General features: G+C 41.7%; 1 protein-coding gene and 1 non-coding gene across 8 annotated transcripts in view; both read left to right on the top strand.

The window, feature by feature from the left end:
• Positions 1-15,595, top strand: part of SPIRE1 (spire type actin nucleation factor 1) — a 142,387-nt gene that overhangs the window by 24,523 nt on the left and 102,269 nt on the right. The window lies entirely within an intron of this gene.
• On the top strand, positions 13,870-13,942 carry TRNAC-GCA (transfer RNA cysteine (anticodon GCA)). Its single transcript has one exon. It is a non-coding gene; the product is annotated as a tRNA-Cys (tRNA).

The following is a 15,595-nucleotide window of genomic DNA, read 5'->3' as shown; positions in this document are numbered from 1 at the left end:
ATCTAAAAATATCTAGCGGAAATACAAAGGAATTACTATCAACCTACCCTTTTATTGGAAGGCTTTGTCTGATGTAAAACCTTGATTTAGGTGTTTATAAATAGGATTGTGTGGCAAGTTAAAAAATGATATGTGTTCTTTAAAAGGGTTGGGAGGGTAAATGTTATTTAATTATTGGTGACAACAGCATTTTCTCCTTGGTCAGCAGGCTGAAAGGAACAAGAAGTACACACATTCTGCTTCCTCTTTTTGGATTAAAGACCTCAAACATGCCTGATTTTATATGGCTGTTTGATTGACATTAACTTATATGGCCTGAAAATTTGTTTGTGTGTCCTTAGGGTAAATTGTGTCTACCCATGAGTTGTTACTTCTGAGTGTCAGTACTAACAGAGACTGGTAGTGAGATATCGATGATGTGATAAATAGTTAAATCTCCAGTTAGATTTCATGTATCTTCCTGTGCAGACTGGAGCCATTATGGCAACTCCTCTGACTCTCTCCCCTGTCTCCTCTGTCCTTTCTCTCTCTTCTCTTCTCTGTCTGTCTCAGATAATATTTATTACCAAAATGGCCTTTCTGTGGTACAGTCATAGATGTCTTAAATACTGGCAACATTGATTGACCATAGGACACAAAATTTATAATAAGTAGTGTTCCGTTGTACAGTTCTTACTGTATTTGAAGACCAGTGACAGTTGTACTCTGTCTCGCAAAGGATTTCAGAGTAACCAAATTATCTGACATTAAACATGTTATTCCTGAAGGAACAGAAAATTTACCTTTCAAGTAATTTAAGCACTTAGATAATAAAGTAGAAAGTTTTCTTAATAATTTGCCTTATCCAGGGGCCAGATCAATTTGCTTTAATGAATAGCTTGAATTTTAAATGTTTTTAAGATGAAACAATTTTTTTTATTTTGATAGGATCAAAGTGGGAATGGGCTCGACTTTTATTTCCTTTTCAAAGTACCTTTATTCATTTGTAGAAATTGTTTGTTGTATTTTGTATCACAGACAGATACAGAGAAGAATGTAAAAATAACTTCATACTCTACTATCTAGTTATAATGACTGTTTAGAATATTCTTCTAGACATCTCTTCCTATATGTACATGATAGAGGTGATTTACCATTGAGCATCGTTTATGTGCTGCTCTTAGGAGTACGTGCATCTTTGCGTAAATGACAAACTCGGCTTTAAGGAGTCAGCCAGGCTGATGGAAAGGGTTTAGACATGAAGTGGAACTTTCCAGGCAAAAGGACATCATTGTGAAGTGTCAGAGAGCAAGCTGTTTTTGAAACTAACAGAACAGCAGGATGCCAGCATGGTGTGTGTGAGGGGAAGGTATAGGAATTGGAGGGGAACAAGTGATGCCAGTTCTCTTTTTTAATGTTAGATCAATGATTTTGTTTTTCTTTAATTTGACTCTGCTGGCTCTTAGTTGCAAAGTGTGGGGTCTTCATTGCAACCTGTGGAATCTTTAGTTGCAGCATTTGGGCTCTTAGTTTTGGCATGTGGGATCTACTTCCCTGACCAGGGATCAAACCCTGGTCCTTTGGATTGGGAGCATACAGTCTTAACCACTGGACCACCAGGGAAGTCTGGTGCAAGGGCTTATATGCTGTATTAAAGATTGGATGTAGGTCCAGTTTCTCCTCAAGGAAAGAAACATTTTTTTCTGAAATTTTCTTCTGTTTCACAGGGTCATTCTTCATTTGCTGTTTGCATGTAGTTTGGCAGGGAAATGTGAATGCATATATACATTTCATCAGTTAATACATCATTTAATTGAACTATTTTTGTAATCATATCAGTAGAGTTGCACGAATAGGTTTGGGAACAGACCCAACTGATGTGTGGTAAAAAGTTCAGCTCCTCTACCAGGTGACCAGAATGCACTGGTGACTCATGTCTGTAGTTGTCATGGAGATCAGTCAGTCTGGTTGCTAGAGGACTGGGAACTGTGAGATAGGTCAGTCAGCTAGATAAAGGCTGATTAAGAGAGCTTCTGCTGTTTCGAGTGGTGTCTTTTAACGTCTTCACTCAATTTGGTAGAGGTTTTACTATATTTGGCAGATGTTTAAAAGAAAAATTCGGTATCAGTAAATATGGGTATTTACTTGGTGTTGTGATAATTACCTAATGTCTTTTGATGATTAGTGTTTGTTAATTTTTTGTTAGAAGTTTACTGAAATGTAATTCACAAACTTTACAAGTCAACACACCATTTTAAAGTGTGTGACTCATTGATCTTTGGTATTTTCACAGAATTATGCAACCATCACCACGATCACTTTTAGAACATTTTTGCCACCCCTGAAGGAAATCGGGTGCCATTAGGTATCTTCCCCATCTTCCACCCTGTCAGCCCCCAACAATTCAGTTCAGTTCAGTCGTTCAGTCATGTCTGACTCTTTGTGACCCTGTGGACTGCAGCACACAAGGCCTCCCTGTCCATCACCAACTCCCAGAGTTTACTCAAACTCATGTCCATTGAATTGGTGATGCCATCCAACCATCTCACCCTCTGTCATCCCCTTCTCCTCCCACTTCAATCTTTCCCAGCATAAGGGTCTTTTCAAATGAGTTAGTTCTTTGCATCAGGTGGCCAAAGTATTGGAGTTTCAGGTTCAACATCAGTCCTTCCAATGAATATTAAGGAGTGATTTCCTTTAGGATGGACTGGTTGGATCTCCTTGTAGTCCAAGGGGCTCTCAAGAGTCTTCTCCAATGCCACAGTTCAAAAGCGTTAGTTCTTCAGTGCTCAGCTTTCTGTATAGTCCAACTCTCACATCCATACATGACTACTAGAAAAACCAACCATAGCCTTGACTAGATGGACTTTTTATGGCAAAGTAATGTCTCTGCTTTTTAATATGGCATCTAGGTTGGTCATAACTTTTCTTTCAAGAAATAAGTGTCTTTAATTTCATGGCTGCAGTCACCATCTGCAGTTATTTTGGAGCCCAAGAAAATAAAGTCTCTCACTGTTTCCACATCTATTTGCCATGAAGTAATGGGACCAGATGCCATGATTTTAGTTTTCTGAATGTTGAGTCTTAAGCCAGCTTTTTCCTTCTCCTCTTTCGTTTTCATCAAGAGGCTCTTTAGTTCTTCTTCACTTTCTGCCATAAGGGTGGTGTCATCTGCGTATCTGAGGTTATTGATATTTCCCCTGGCAGTCTTGATTCCAGCTTGTGCTTCATCCAGCCCAGTGTTTCTCATGATGTACTACTCTGCATATAAGTTAAATAAGCAATATACAGCCCTGATATATTCCTTTTCTTATTTGGAACCAGTCTGTTCTTCCATGTCCAGTTCTAACTGCTGCTTCCTGACCTGCTTACAGATTTCACAAGAGGCAGGTCAGGTGGTCTGGTATTCCCATCTCTTGAAGAATTTTCCACAGTTTGTGGTGATCCACCCAGGCAAAGGCTTTGGCATAGTCAAGAAAGCAGAAATAGATATTTTTTCTGGAACTCTCTTGCCTTTTTGATAATCCAGCGGCAATTTGATCTCTGGTTCCTCTGCCTTTTCTAAAACCAGCTTGAACATCTGGAAGTTCATGGTTCACATATTGTTGAAGCCTGGCTTGAAGAATTTTGAGTATTACTTTGCTAATGTGTGAGATGAGTGCCATTGTGCAATTGGTTGAACATTCTTTGGCATTGCCTTTCTTTGGGATTGGAATGAAAACTGACCTTTTCCAATCCTGTGGCCACTGCTGAGTTTTCCAAATTTGTTGGCATGTTGAGTGCAGCACTTTCACAGCATCATCTTTTAGGACTTGAAATAGCTCATCTGAAATTCCATCACCTCCACTAGCTTTGTTCGAAGTGATGCTTCCTAAGGCCCACTTGACTTCATATTCCAGGATGTCCAGCTCTAGGTGAGTGGTCATACCATCATGATTATCTGGGTCATGAAGATCTTTTTTGTATAGTTCTTCTGTATTCTTGCCACCTCTTAATATCTTCTGCTTCTGTTAAGTCCATACTGTTTCTGTCCTTTATTGTGCTCATCTTTGCATGAAATGTTCCCTTGGTATCTCTGATTTTCTTGAAGAGATCTCTAGTCTTTCCCATTCTGTTGTTTTCTGTTTCTTTGGGTTGATCACTGAGGAAGACTCTTATTTCTCCTTTCTCTTCTTTGGAACTCTGCATTCAAATGGGTATATCTTTCCTTTTCTCATTTGCTTTTCACTTCTCTTCTCTTCACAGCTATTTGTAAGGCCTCCTCAGACAGCCATTTTGCTTTTTTGCATTTCTTTTTCTTGGGGATGGTCTTGATATAATTTATATTTCAAGTAGAAATAAACATTTTTTTATGTGTTGGGACAAACTTTAGTTTGGTCTTCTTGTTCTGTTGCTCTGTCATGTCTGACTCTTTTAGACTCCATGGACTGCAGCATGCCAAGCTTCCCTGTCCTTCACTATCTCCCAGAGCTTGCTTAAACTCATGTCCATTGAGTCGATAATGCCATCCAACCATCTTGTCCTCTGTTATCCCCTTCTCCTCCTGTCTTCAGTTTTTCCCAGCATCAGGATCTTTTCTCATTAGTTTGGTCTAGTATAATTGAAATTTGAGCTGTTGTTTTGTTTCCCTTTAAGATCATTTTCTATTTAGAGTATCAAATTTATTGCAAGTGTATTTTCTAGAATATAAGATTGATGCCTAACTTTGCTTGTTGGACTCCCATGGTTTTATTCATAAAGGTTTTATATGACATAACTGCTTATTTTCTTGAGAAACAAAGTTCATGAGGCAGTTTTATTGATGTGAAGATTGTGGCCTTCACATCTGTGGATAACTAATAAGCACCTTGCCTTGTGGTTTGGATTATTATCTGGGGTAAGCTTTCATGAGTAAATAGAAATGGATCTTAGGAAAATGAAGAGTTGTGAAAGGGAGCAGGAATTAAAGGTAAACAAGTCAGAACTTTCCTTAATTCAGCCATCGCTGGTTGAACTCTTGCTACGTATGGACTCTGCTGGGCATCAGGACACAGTGCTGCCTTGAGAAATCTTGTTGCAAGAGAATTACCATTATAAAATGAGTAAAAAGAATTGTTGCTTCATTAGGAATCTTAACAAAAGGCTGCACAGTGAAGATGTTATGTAGTTGAATAGGAGGACAGAGCCTGAACTTGTTCAATCGACCACTGTCTTTCCTTGTTTTACTTTTTCCTTCACGTAGGTTTTTAATTCAGACACTTGGTCAGTCCTGAGGCTCTCCCTTGCTTGCTACTTACGCAGCGTAGCAGATAAGCACACTGTAGCAGTGGAAGGTATTTAAGAAGAGTCTCTGAAAGGATCTTATAGTGAATACAGTTTATAGGTTATAACAACATTTAATAAAATTATGAAAATTTCCTTTTTAAAATTCTTCAACTCCCTTATCCCTCTAGCTACTCTGGAACCTTCCACTTACCCCAGCCCACCCCAACTCCTTCCCTGAAGGCACACTTGTCCTTCACCTTCTCTTTCCTCTGCATTTGTTCTTTCATTTCAACTGATATCTAGATCCTCCATTCCAAAGGAGTGTCCAAAATCAGGGTGCTGACATCTTGTTTCCTTTTCCCTTTCCTTTTCTTCTTCCTTCACATTGGTCCTGGGTCTTTCTGTTGTCTCGATTCTGCTTCTCAAAAACATTAGAAACAAGGGCTCCTGTGCCTACGGTGTAGAAAGCCAAACTCTGACAGTGGGTGTTCACAGCAAAGGATTTATTTGCCGGCGCCAAGCAAGGAGAGCAGGCAGCTCATACTCCAGAGACCCACACTCCCTGATGGCTTTCAGGGTTTTAAAAAATGATGTGAGGGGAAAGGGTTGAAGGCTGCACAAGCAGCTGGTGGACCTTCTTCTGATGGGTTGTTGTGAGGTAATGGGGTGATGTTCCAACCAGTGTGGGTTTTGCATGCTGCGGTCAGCGTGTGGTCACCATCCTCTCCCTGGGTGGGGGTCTTAGTTTCTACAGAACATCTTACAGGTATGCATCAGGGTCTAACAACCTGTATTCCTTCAGGAGGAGCTCGGACAGTAAGGTGACTTGCTTATCCTAATCATGAACTGCTAGAGCCTGCTCTTTGGAATTTGGGGAAGGCCTGGAAGACTAAAGCCTTCTTTTTTCCTCTATAAATAAGAATTGGGACACAGGGGCTTTTGTCCCCGGGAAGGCCCCACAAGGTTTTGGTTGGATTCAGTCCTATTTTTTCTTTGATGTTTCTCAATCCTGAGGGGAACAGGGGGCAGGACAAGAAGGGGAATAAAGTTTTGTAGAGAGAGAGAAGCAAGAGAAGTCAGTTTTAGGGGGAATTGGCTTCTGCTGGACTGGCAAAAGGAGAACTCTTCTTAGATAGTGGGGAAGAGTGATGCTGTGTGTGTGTGTATATATATAGGTGGCTGGGGATAAGGTAATGCATCCTATTCCGTTAGATTTTATGAATAAATCATTGGAATCATAGTAACAAGGCCATGTCCACCAGCCTGTCCATTTGCATTGGTGGCATGGTGACTGTGTGAATGTGTCTTACTTACTCTAGTATGAGGTGACCTTCTACCCTTTACTTCTGTGGCTGCCCCCCTACTTCACATTCAAGCCCAGAGAGGTAAGATAGGAGAAAATGATGCTTTTAGGGGTGTGGCATAAAACTGGAGCCTGGGCACTGGCCCTAATTTAGTACATGCTTTGGACAGAAATACTCCCTCTTTACTCATGGCACCCCACTCCAGTACTTTTGCCTGGAAAATCCCATGGATGGAGGATCCTGGTAGGCTACAGTTCATGGGGTCACAAAGAGTCGGACACAGTTGAGTGACTTCACTTCACTTACTCTAGAGGCAGTAGTACCTGTTTTCTTAAACTTATTTATATGAATTTTGGTTTATTAAACTTGGAATTTCATTTTTCCTTCAGCATGGCTAATTAGGTAGTTAATACCAATGTAATAAAAATGAGCAAGACAATTAATTGTATTATTTGATACTTATTAAGCTGTTTGCAGATTCATTCTATTACTTTTATACAGCTTACACATGAACTAAATTGAATAAATTTTAAAATGGATCAACAACCTGTAATTGTGAAACGGGCTTAGAATCTCATGGTATGGACCAACAGGTGTGACCTTTAATTATGATTGCAGGTGTTGTTAGAAGTGTCCACTCTTGTTTTTGCAGAGGCCATTAGATACCAGATATGATTTTACCTTGGAAAGGGAGGTCGGCAGCATGCTTAGAGCAAAGGAACTGGCAAAGAACTGAAGGAGATTGTGAAACCTCTAAAATTTTCATTTAAGGAGGTTGTTTTCTGTTTTAAGTTCCTTTGTTCTGGACAGGACATGGGCCTTTTCAAGAGTGGGAGATTGGGAAAATTCTGCAACCCATGACAAGCTGTAAAAGGTTGCTAAGGAGATTCCTTTGAGCAGGGGCAGTATTTAAATGCTCTGTTACTGAACTCTGACTTTAAAGGGAGGAAATGAAAGGAGGAGGGTGCTTTTATTTCACTCCTTTTAAATTTTAGGAAGCATGCAAAAGCAAGAGTCTTCTTTTTCCTTAAACATAGAATCACTTAGTTTGGATTAAATTAGTGTGGTGGTATATAGTATAACATTAAAATATTTAAGTATAGGACGTTGAGAAAAGTGCATGAATCATTAGGTTATAGCAGCTTCATGAATTTTTACACATAGTGATAATATTGAATTATAATGACACTTAAATATACTCTATTATTATATGTCTTTGAAAAATACTATCTTAAAATATTCAATTTCAAGTGACGATCAAAGTGATAATTTCAAAGCATTACAGGTTTTGTTTAGTTTTTATTTTTAAATTGCATGTTGCATTTGCTCACATTCTTTTGCAGTCTCCTGCTTGTTAAAAGCTAGAGGAAGAATTTCTTCCAGGAAGGCAGGAATCATTTTGTTTGAAAATGGTTTAGAGCAGTGCTGTCTATTAGAAATATAATGGGAGCCACATGAAAAATAAAATGAATCAGGTGAAATCAATTATCATAATATATTTTATTTAACCCAGTATTTTTTTTTCTTGTTCTTTGTATTTATTGAGGGGTAGATTTTGGTACAGATTTTTCTTCAGTGAGAAGAATTCTTAAGTTGTCTTAAGAATTAAGAAATAGGACAAAAGTAAAAATTATCTAGGACTTCCTTCTTTTATGACAAATGGCAGAACTGTTTTTCAGAAGTTCATATATTTTTTGTTTTTTTTAAATTAACTTATTTATTTTAATTGGAGGCTAATTACTTTACAATATTGTGGTTGTTTTTGCCATACATTGACATGAATCAGCCACATTACCCAGTATTTCTAAATTATCATATCAACATGTAATCGTATGAGAATTATTGATGAACTATTTTGTATCTTATTTTCATATCAAGTCTTCCAAATCTGGTGTGTATTTTAACTTCTCACTTTGGGCAGCCACACTTCAAGTGCTCAGTAGCCACGTTTGGTTAATGGAATAGGGAGAAGAAAGGAAATATTTACAGGTTTGAAGGGACCAGAAAAGTTTTAGTTCTGAATTATCTTTGAAACAATCGTGAGGCTTAGTGGGGAGGCTGTTAACAGGATCTTGAGGGGCTTGGTTAAAGCCTGGTGAAGCAGGAGATGGCTAGTCTCAAAGACACTGACTTGTTCTAGGCAGGTGGGGGAAGGGATCACAGGCGTGGACAGCTGTGCTGGTGGAGGAAGTGATTTCAGGGACCGAGTCAGAGTCGATGGCCAAGCCCTGGAAAAAGCTATGGAGGGCTAGAGTCCTTTCACAACATACATTTCTTGAACACCTGCTGTGTCTAGGCTGTCTTCAGGATTTGGGATACACTAGTGAATAGAACAGACAAAAATCTCAGCCCACAAATATTTGTATTATACTTGGAGAAGATAGAGAATAAATATGATGAATAAGTAAAGGTTAGTATGTGGAAGGTTATGTGTGTGTTGGAGAAAAGTCGTATGGAGAACTATGATGGGGAGCATGGTGGTGGTAGTAGTGATGGTGGTGTGTTTGTACTTTTTAACAAGGTGATTAGCATTGACCTCCCGAAGTGGTTACAAATGATCCAAGTCTTGATGGAGGTTAGGGAGCAAGTATCTGGAGAAGAGCATTTCAGACAGATGGGATGGTACTGTTCTGGTCCTGAGAGTAGGGGTGTACCTGCTGAAATCCCTAGATGGCCGGAGCCCAGTGTGGTGGGAGCAGAGAGTGATGGGGTACCAGACCACAAAGACAGTGCCTCTCAAACTTTAATATGCATACATACCAGCAGTGGTCTAGTTAAAATTAGATTCTGATTTGGTTGGTTTCGAGTAGGAGCCAGAGATAAACTCTCAGGTCCAATGGACCACACTTTGATTAGCAAGGATGTGAGACCTTAAAGGCCATTGTCGGACTATATGAGTATGAGTTTTTTGAGGTCACTGAAGGAATGTGGGGAGACAGAGAAGAGAAGGGACTAAGGGCTAAGCCCTGGGATGCTCTAGAATTAAGAGAGTGGTGAGATGAGGAGACACCAGTGGAGAATCGACCGGAAAAGCAGAAGAGCCATTATAGGGTCGTGTCCAGGAAACCAAGTAAATAAAGTCTATCCAGGAGGAAGAGATCTACTGAATGAAATGTTGTTTAACAGATAAGTAAGATGAGAACTAAGAATTGATTATTGAGTTTGACAATGTGGTGATTAAGACAAGTGGTTTTGGTATAGTGGTGTGGGGGCAAAAGCTGTATTAGAGTGAATTTAAAAGAAAAATTGGAGACAGTAAACAAAGTTTATTGAGGCATTTTTCTGTAAACTGTAGGTTAGTTATCTACTGTATGACAAATAACTCTGAAACTTAGTGGCTTAAAACAGTAAATATTTGCTCTGCCACCGTTTCTGTGGGTCGAGAATTCGGGAATGGCTCTTGTGAGTGCTTCTGGCCCAGTTTCTCAGGAGGTATTAGTTAGGATATTGGCCAGGGCTGCAGTCATCTGAGGGCTCGGCAGGGTTGGAGGCTCTCTTCCATGGCAGCTCCTCCCATGGCTGCTGATGGGGCCTTGGTTCCTCACTGAACAAGCTCCCCAGTTGGCAGCATGGCAGTCAGCTTCCTCCCAGACATGTAATCTGAGAGATCCACAGGCTAGACCGTCTTTGATGACCTGGCTGTAGAAGTAACAGGCCGTCACCTGAGCTTTTTTCTGTAGATCCCAGGGACACTGGGAGGGACTGTGTAATAGGAAGGGAGCCAGGCGTGGAGATTATTGGGCCACCTTGGAGGCCAGCTGACCCTGGGCAGCAGGGGAGTTGGGATGAAAGCTGGAGAGGAAAGTGGGAGCCCAAATAGTTGCTAGCTTTGGTTTATTTTTTTATTAATAATATTATTATTAATTAATAAAAGAAGTAACTGTATTTGTACCTTGATCCAGGAACAATTCAGCATAGAAGGGAATACTGCTGGTGCAGAATAGAGGGGAGAATTGTCCTTCAGGGGTGGGGGTCGAGCACAAATGAAGGCCCTGGGAATTGGAGTCACACAGGGTGAGGACGGTCCACGCAGAGTAAGGAAGACAGAGAGATGTGTGTGGAAGGTGTTCAGGGCGGTCAGACGGGATGGCGGCATTTGTGAATGTGCTCTTCTCAGGACTGCAGCCCTCACAGTGTCCTTAGCAGCAGGGTCCTTGTTGGTGCTTGGGGGATGGGAGAGGAGGCAGGAAGATGGTGAGGCAGGACAGCGGGGCAGTTGATGGGCTGAGGAAGTGTTGGTGGCTTCTGGGCTGCATTAATCAGCCATGTAAGTTGCAGGATTGTAAATTTAAATGAATTTAAAGCAAGATCAGTTGGTATAGTTTTCCGTTTTACTCCAGCCACATTGACTTGTCAAAGGCAGGTGGTGAGGTGGTGAAGAGTGGGGTTTAAGCAGAGAGTGGTATAGCCAGAGAAGGTGAGAGAGTGAAAAGACCACAGGATTGGTGATCATAAGTCCTGGTGGGATCAAGAAATGATTAGTCAGATCCTAGAGGGAATAATGGAGAAGGAAATGGCAGCTCACTCCAGTGTTCTTGCCTGGAGAATCCCAGGGATGGCGGAGCCTGGTGGGCTGCTGTCTGTGGGGTCGCATAGAGTCGGACACAACTGAAGCGACTTAGCAGCAGCAGAGGGAATAAACTGGAAAGCCGGAGGGGCACTCTTGAGATGGGGGTGATGGGTAGCCACACTTTTGGGGAGAGAGGAAGTCTCCATATTGCCATGGCGGTGGCTGGCTGAGGTTGGGTGGAAGAGACCTCACTAGAGGAGAGGAGGGGCCAGGGTGTGAAGGGTTCCTTTGACACCACGGAGAGTGGAGGGGGAGCAGAACAGTGAGGCAGCAGGTCACGTCCTGGTGCTGAGAGGAGTGTGAATGTGGTCTGGGATGGGAGAGGGAGAGCTGGAGGGCTTCAAGGAAGAGGCACAGAGGAGGCAGGGAGAAAGTGAAGAAGCACCTGGGAAGCAAGGAGCACGTCTTCCCAATTCCAGGCCAGTGACTGAGAATTGCTACAGAAAGGCCAGCCAGGGGCAGCACTGCCCTCTGGGGAGATTAGACTCAGGTTAGAGCAAGCAAGGAAGGGGGAGGCTCAGAGAAAAGAAGGTACAGGGAACCCCTAGTGTGCTTTACAGGAGGATTCCAAGAGTAGGGAAGAGTGGGCGCTGACCTAGAGGGGGGCCTGTGGAGCCCTGTGGGATGCGAGGTGGCAAGATATGTCATGGGGCCTGTGGCTTCTGTCCCGTTGCTGTCAGTGGAACACAGGCATGGGGGTCTTAGTGCTGGTGCTCTCATGGCAGGTGGGGTGCCGGGGCAGTGGGTGCTGGAGAGGAGTGGTTGGGGCTCCCTGCGATGCTTGCACGTGGGGACCCTGCTCCTCCCTGGCTGTGGAGCCAGCAGCTGCTTAGGGAAAAGATGAGCAGCCCTTCTCTCCTGGGTAATGTCCAGGGTGGTGAAATCAGACATTATTATTTGAATTTGCTGTGTTGGTGAACAGGCTTTCAGAACAAAGCAGCACTGATTTCTGTGGTCTGAATTCTGCCACTTGGCCAGTTTTAAGCTATCAGAAGTTTAACCAGCCAGCTCCAAAGTTCTGAGATTTTGCACCCAGGCTCCTGACCAGCAAGGTGGGCTCTGCTGTACTCCCTGTGCTGTGAGGCTGACTCCTGTCATCTCTTTGAAGTCTTTTCGCCCCATTGGGAGCTCTGGAGTCAGGCAGGCCTGGGACTAGGGCTAATCCTCAACTCTACTTTTAAAAAAATTTTTACTTATTTATTTTTGTCTGTGCTTGGTCTTCGTTGCTGCTCAGGCTTTTCTCTTTTATTTATTTATTTTTGTATTAACTTTATTTGTTTATTTTTTAATTTTTATTTTTACTTTATTTTACTTTACAATACTGTATTGGTTTTGCCATACATTGACATGAATCCACCATGGGTGTACATGCATTCCCAAACATGAACCGCCCTCCCACCTCCCTCCCCATAACATCTCTCTGGGTCATCCCCGTGCACCAGCCCCAAGCATGCTGTATCCTGTGTCGGACATAGACTGGCGATTCGATTCTTACATGATAGTATACATGTTACAATGCCATTCTCCCAAATCATCCCACCCTCTCCCTCTCCCTCTGAGTCCAAAAGTCCGTTATACACATCTGTGTCTTTTTTGCTGTCTTGCATACAGGGTCGTCATTGTCAGGCTTTTCTCTAGTTGTGGCAAGCAGGGGCTATTCTTCATTGCAGTGGGCGGCTTGTCGCTGTGACTGCTTCTCTTGTTGGGGAGCACTGACTCATGGGCTTCAGTAGTGGTAGCACTTGGGCTCAGTAGTTGTGTCTTCAGGCTCTAGAGCACAGGCTCAACAGTTGTAGAGCGTGGACTCAGTTGCTCTGCGGCACGTGAGATCTTTCTGGACCAGGGATCAAACCCATTTCCTTTGTTGGCGGGTGGATTCTTTACCACTGAGCCACCAGGGGAGCCCTCAGCTTGGCTTCTTTATAACCCTTACCTTAGCCCCAGTTTCCTGTCTGTCAACCAAGGATTTTACTCTTTGTCCCGGCTGGTCTGGGTGGCTGTAAGGATTAGAGATAAGGTAGGGAAAAGTGCTTCCACAGCTCCTTGGATGGCAGCTGCTACTGCTAGGGTTATTATCATCATCACCTTAATGTAAAGCTTTTTGCAAAGAATTCACAAACCCGAGTATATACCTGTATTTTCACATGCAGATGCAGGAGAGACTGCAATTAATGTTTTGAAGGGCAGTTTATCACACATCAAAAATGATGGTTTTAATCTATTTAACTTTACTGCTAAGAACTTTTCCAAAGAAAATAACTCAATGTGTGTAAAAATGTAGCAAGAAGATATTTATTTAAAGCACTTTTTTTAAAATTTTATGTTAGAACATAGTCGGTTAACAGTGTTACGTTAGTTTCAGGTGTACAGGTAAGTGATTCAGTTATAAAGCAGCACTTTTTATAAGAGGAAAGTTAGCATCTGTTTAAATGCCTCACTGTAGTAACAGAGGACTCTACAGTATTAAAAATAAATGGATGGAATAGAATTGTTAATGTGAAAAGATGGTCTGTATGGTATAAAACAGGTTATAAAATAGTACGTACTTAATGATCCAATTTTTATTAACAAATATGCACAGGACAAATATAATAAAACTGTTAACAGTGAGATATATATGATACATATATAAAGTTCTTTTGTTTTTACTTTATTTTTTAATGTTGAAAATATATTTTTAAAAAGTTAGGGATTATGCTTCCATTTATTGGGTCATGTTTTTCATTAATTTTTTTTTTTTCCATTTGACTATAGTTGATTTTTATAGGGGCTTCCCTCATAGCTCAGTTGGTAGAGAATCTGCCTGCAATGCAGGAGACCCAGGTTCAATTCCTGGGTGGGGAAAATCCGCTGGAGAAGGAAATGGCAACCCACTCCAGTATTCTCACCTGGAGAATCCCATAGACAGAGGAGCCTGGCAGGCTACAGTCCATGGGATCGCAAGAGTTGGACACGACTAAGCAACTAAACCACCACTACATAGTTGATATACAGTGTTGTCTGAATTTCTGGTGCAGAGCAAAGTGATTCAGTCATGCATCAGTTCAGTTCAGTTCAGTCGCTCAGTCATGTCCGACTCTTTGCGACCCCATGAATCGCAGCACGCCAGGCCTCCCTGTCCATCACCAACTCCTGGAGTTCACTCAGAGTTGCGTCCATCAAGTTAGTGATGCCATCCAGCCATCTCATCCTCGGTCGTCCCCTTCTCCTCCTGCCCCCAGTCCCTCCCAGCATCAAAGTCTTCTCCAATGAGTCAGCTCTTCGCATGAGGTGGCCAAAGTACTGGAGTTTCAGCTTTAGCGTCATTCCTTCCAAAGAAATCCCAGGGCTGATCTCCTTCAGAATGGACTGGTTGGATCTTCTTGCAGTCCAAGGGACTCTCAAGAGTCTTCTCCAACACCACAGTTCAAAAGCATCAATTCTTCGGCACTCAGCCTTCTTCACAGTCCAACTCTCACTACATGTATTCTTTTTCATTGAGTTATTAGGAAATCATGGGAGTATAGTTCCTTGTCCTATACAGTAGGACCTTGTTTATTTTTATATATAGAAGTTTGTATCTACTTAATCTCAAACTCCCAGTTCTTCCCTTACCCCTCTCCGCCTTGGCAACCACACAGTTCTGTTCTCTATGTCTGTGAGTCTGTTTCTGTTTAATAGTTAAATTCATTTGAATCATATTTTAGATTCCACATATAAGCAATATCATATGGTATATGTCTTTCTCTGACTTCACTTACTATGATAATCTCTAGGTTCATTCTGTAATGTTCTTTTTGATTTCTTGTATGTTCTGAGATTTACATTGGATGTGTTTTGCTTTTATAATGAGAGATATCATGGGTGTGTATTTGTGTGTTGGGTGGGGAGGAGGTATGTGAGGTGAGCATACACCTTGTCTTCTTGTTAGTCCCGAATGACTCGAGCAGTCTGCACTGTTTGTCCTAACTCAGGCCCAGTCCTGTGACTGAGCCAGTGATGAGCAGGGGGTGCGGTGAGCTGTGCTCAGAGCCTTAGAGCCAGACCACAGGCCACTAACAGTTTAGCTGATTCCCATAAAGTTCAGTGTCCTTAGGAATTCCGATTATTTTCACTAGTAGAGAAAATCAAAATAGGGCTGTGGAAAGCACCCGTCAAGGTGACTCAAAAGCATGTGAGATACGAGGGAAAGTGAGCAGTTCCAGGCCTTTCTAAAAAGAGATGCTGTTTCCTTTAAAGTCTGTCCAGGAATATTGTTGAATTAGCACAGTCCATGTTCAAGAAACAGGACCTCGTGATTGTCACAAGTTACTCAAGCAGTTAGCAGGAAATTTGATCTTATGTAAACCAGTGCGTGAGTCACAGTTCAATAAGTACAGTAACGAAGGCGTGAGATCCAGTGTGGTTCTTATATCAGATGACTTCTCAGATAATTAAAATATTTTCTGAAATTTGTTTACCTTGAGCTAAGTAAAAAATAAGTTGCATGTCTTAACAAAGTTATATTTTATTCCATTGT

This window comes from Ovis aries, chromosome 23 (genome assembly GCF_016772045.2).
Source record: "Ovis aries strain OAR_USU_Benz2616 breed Rambouillet chromosome 23, ARS-UI_Ramb_v3.0, whole genome shotgun sequence".
Taxonomy (NCBI): domain Eukaryota; kingdom Metazoa; phylum Chordata; class Mammalia; order Artiodactyla; family Bovidae; genus Ovis; species Ovis aries.
This window is presented reverse-complemented; position numbering and strand designations above follow the sequence as displayed.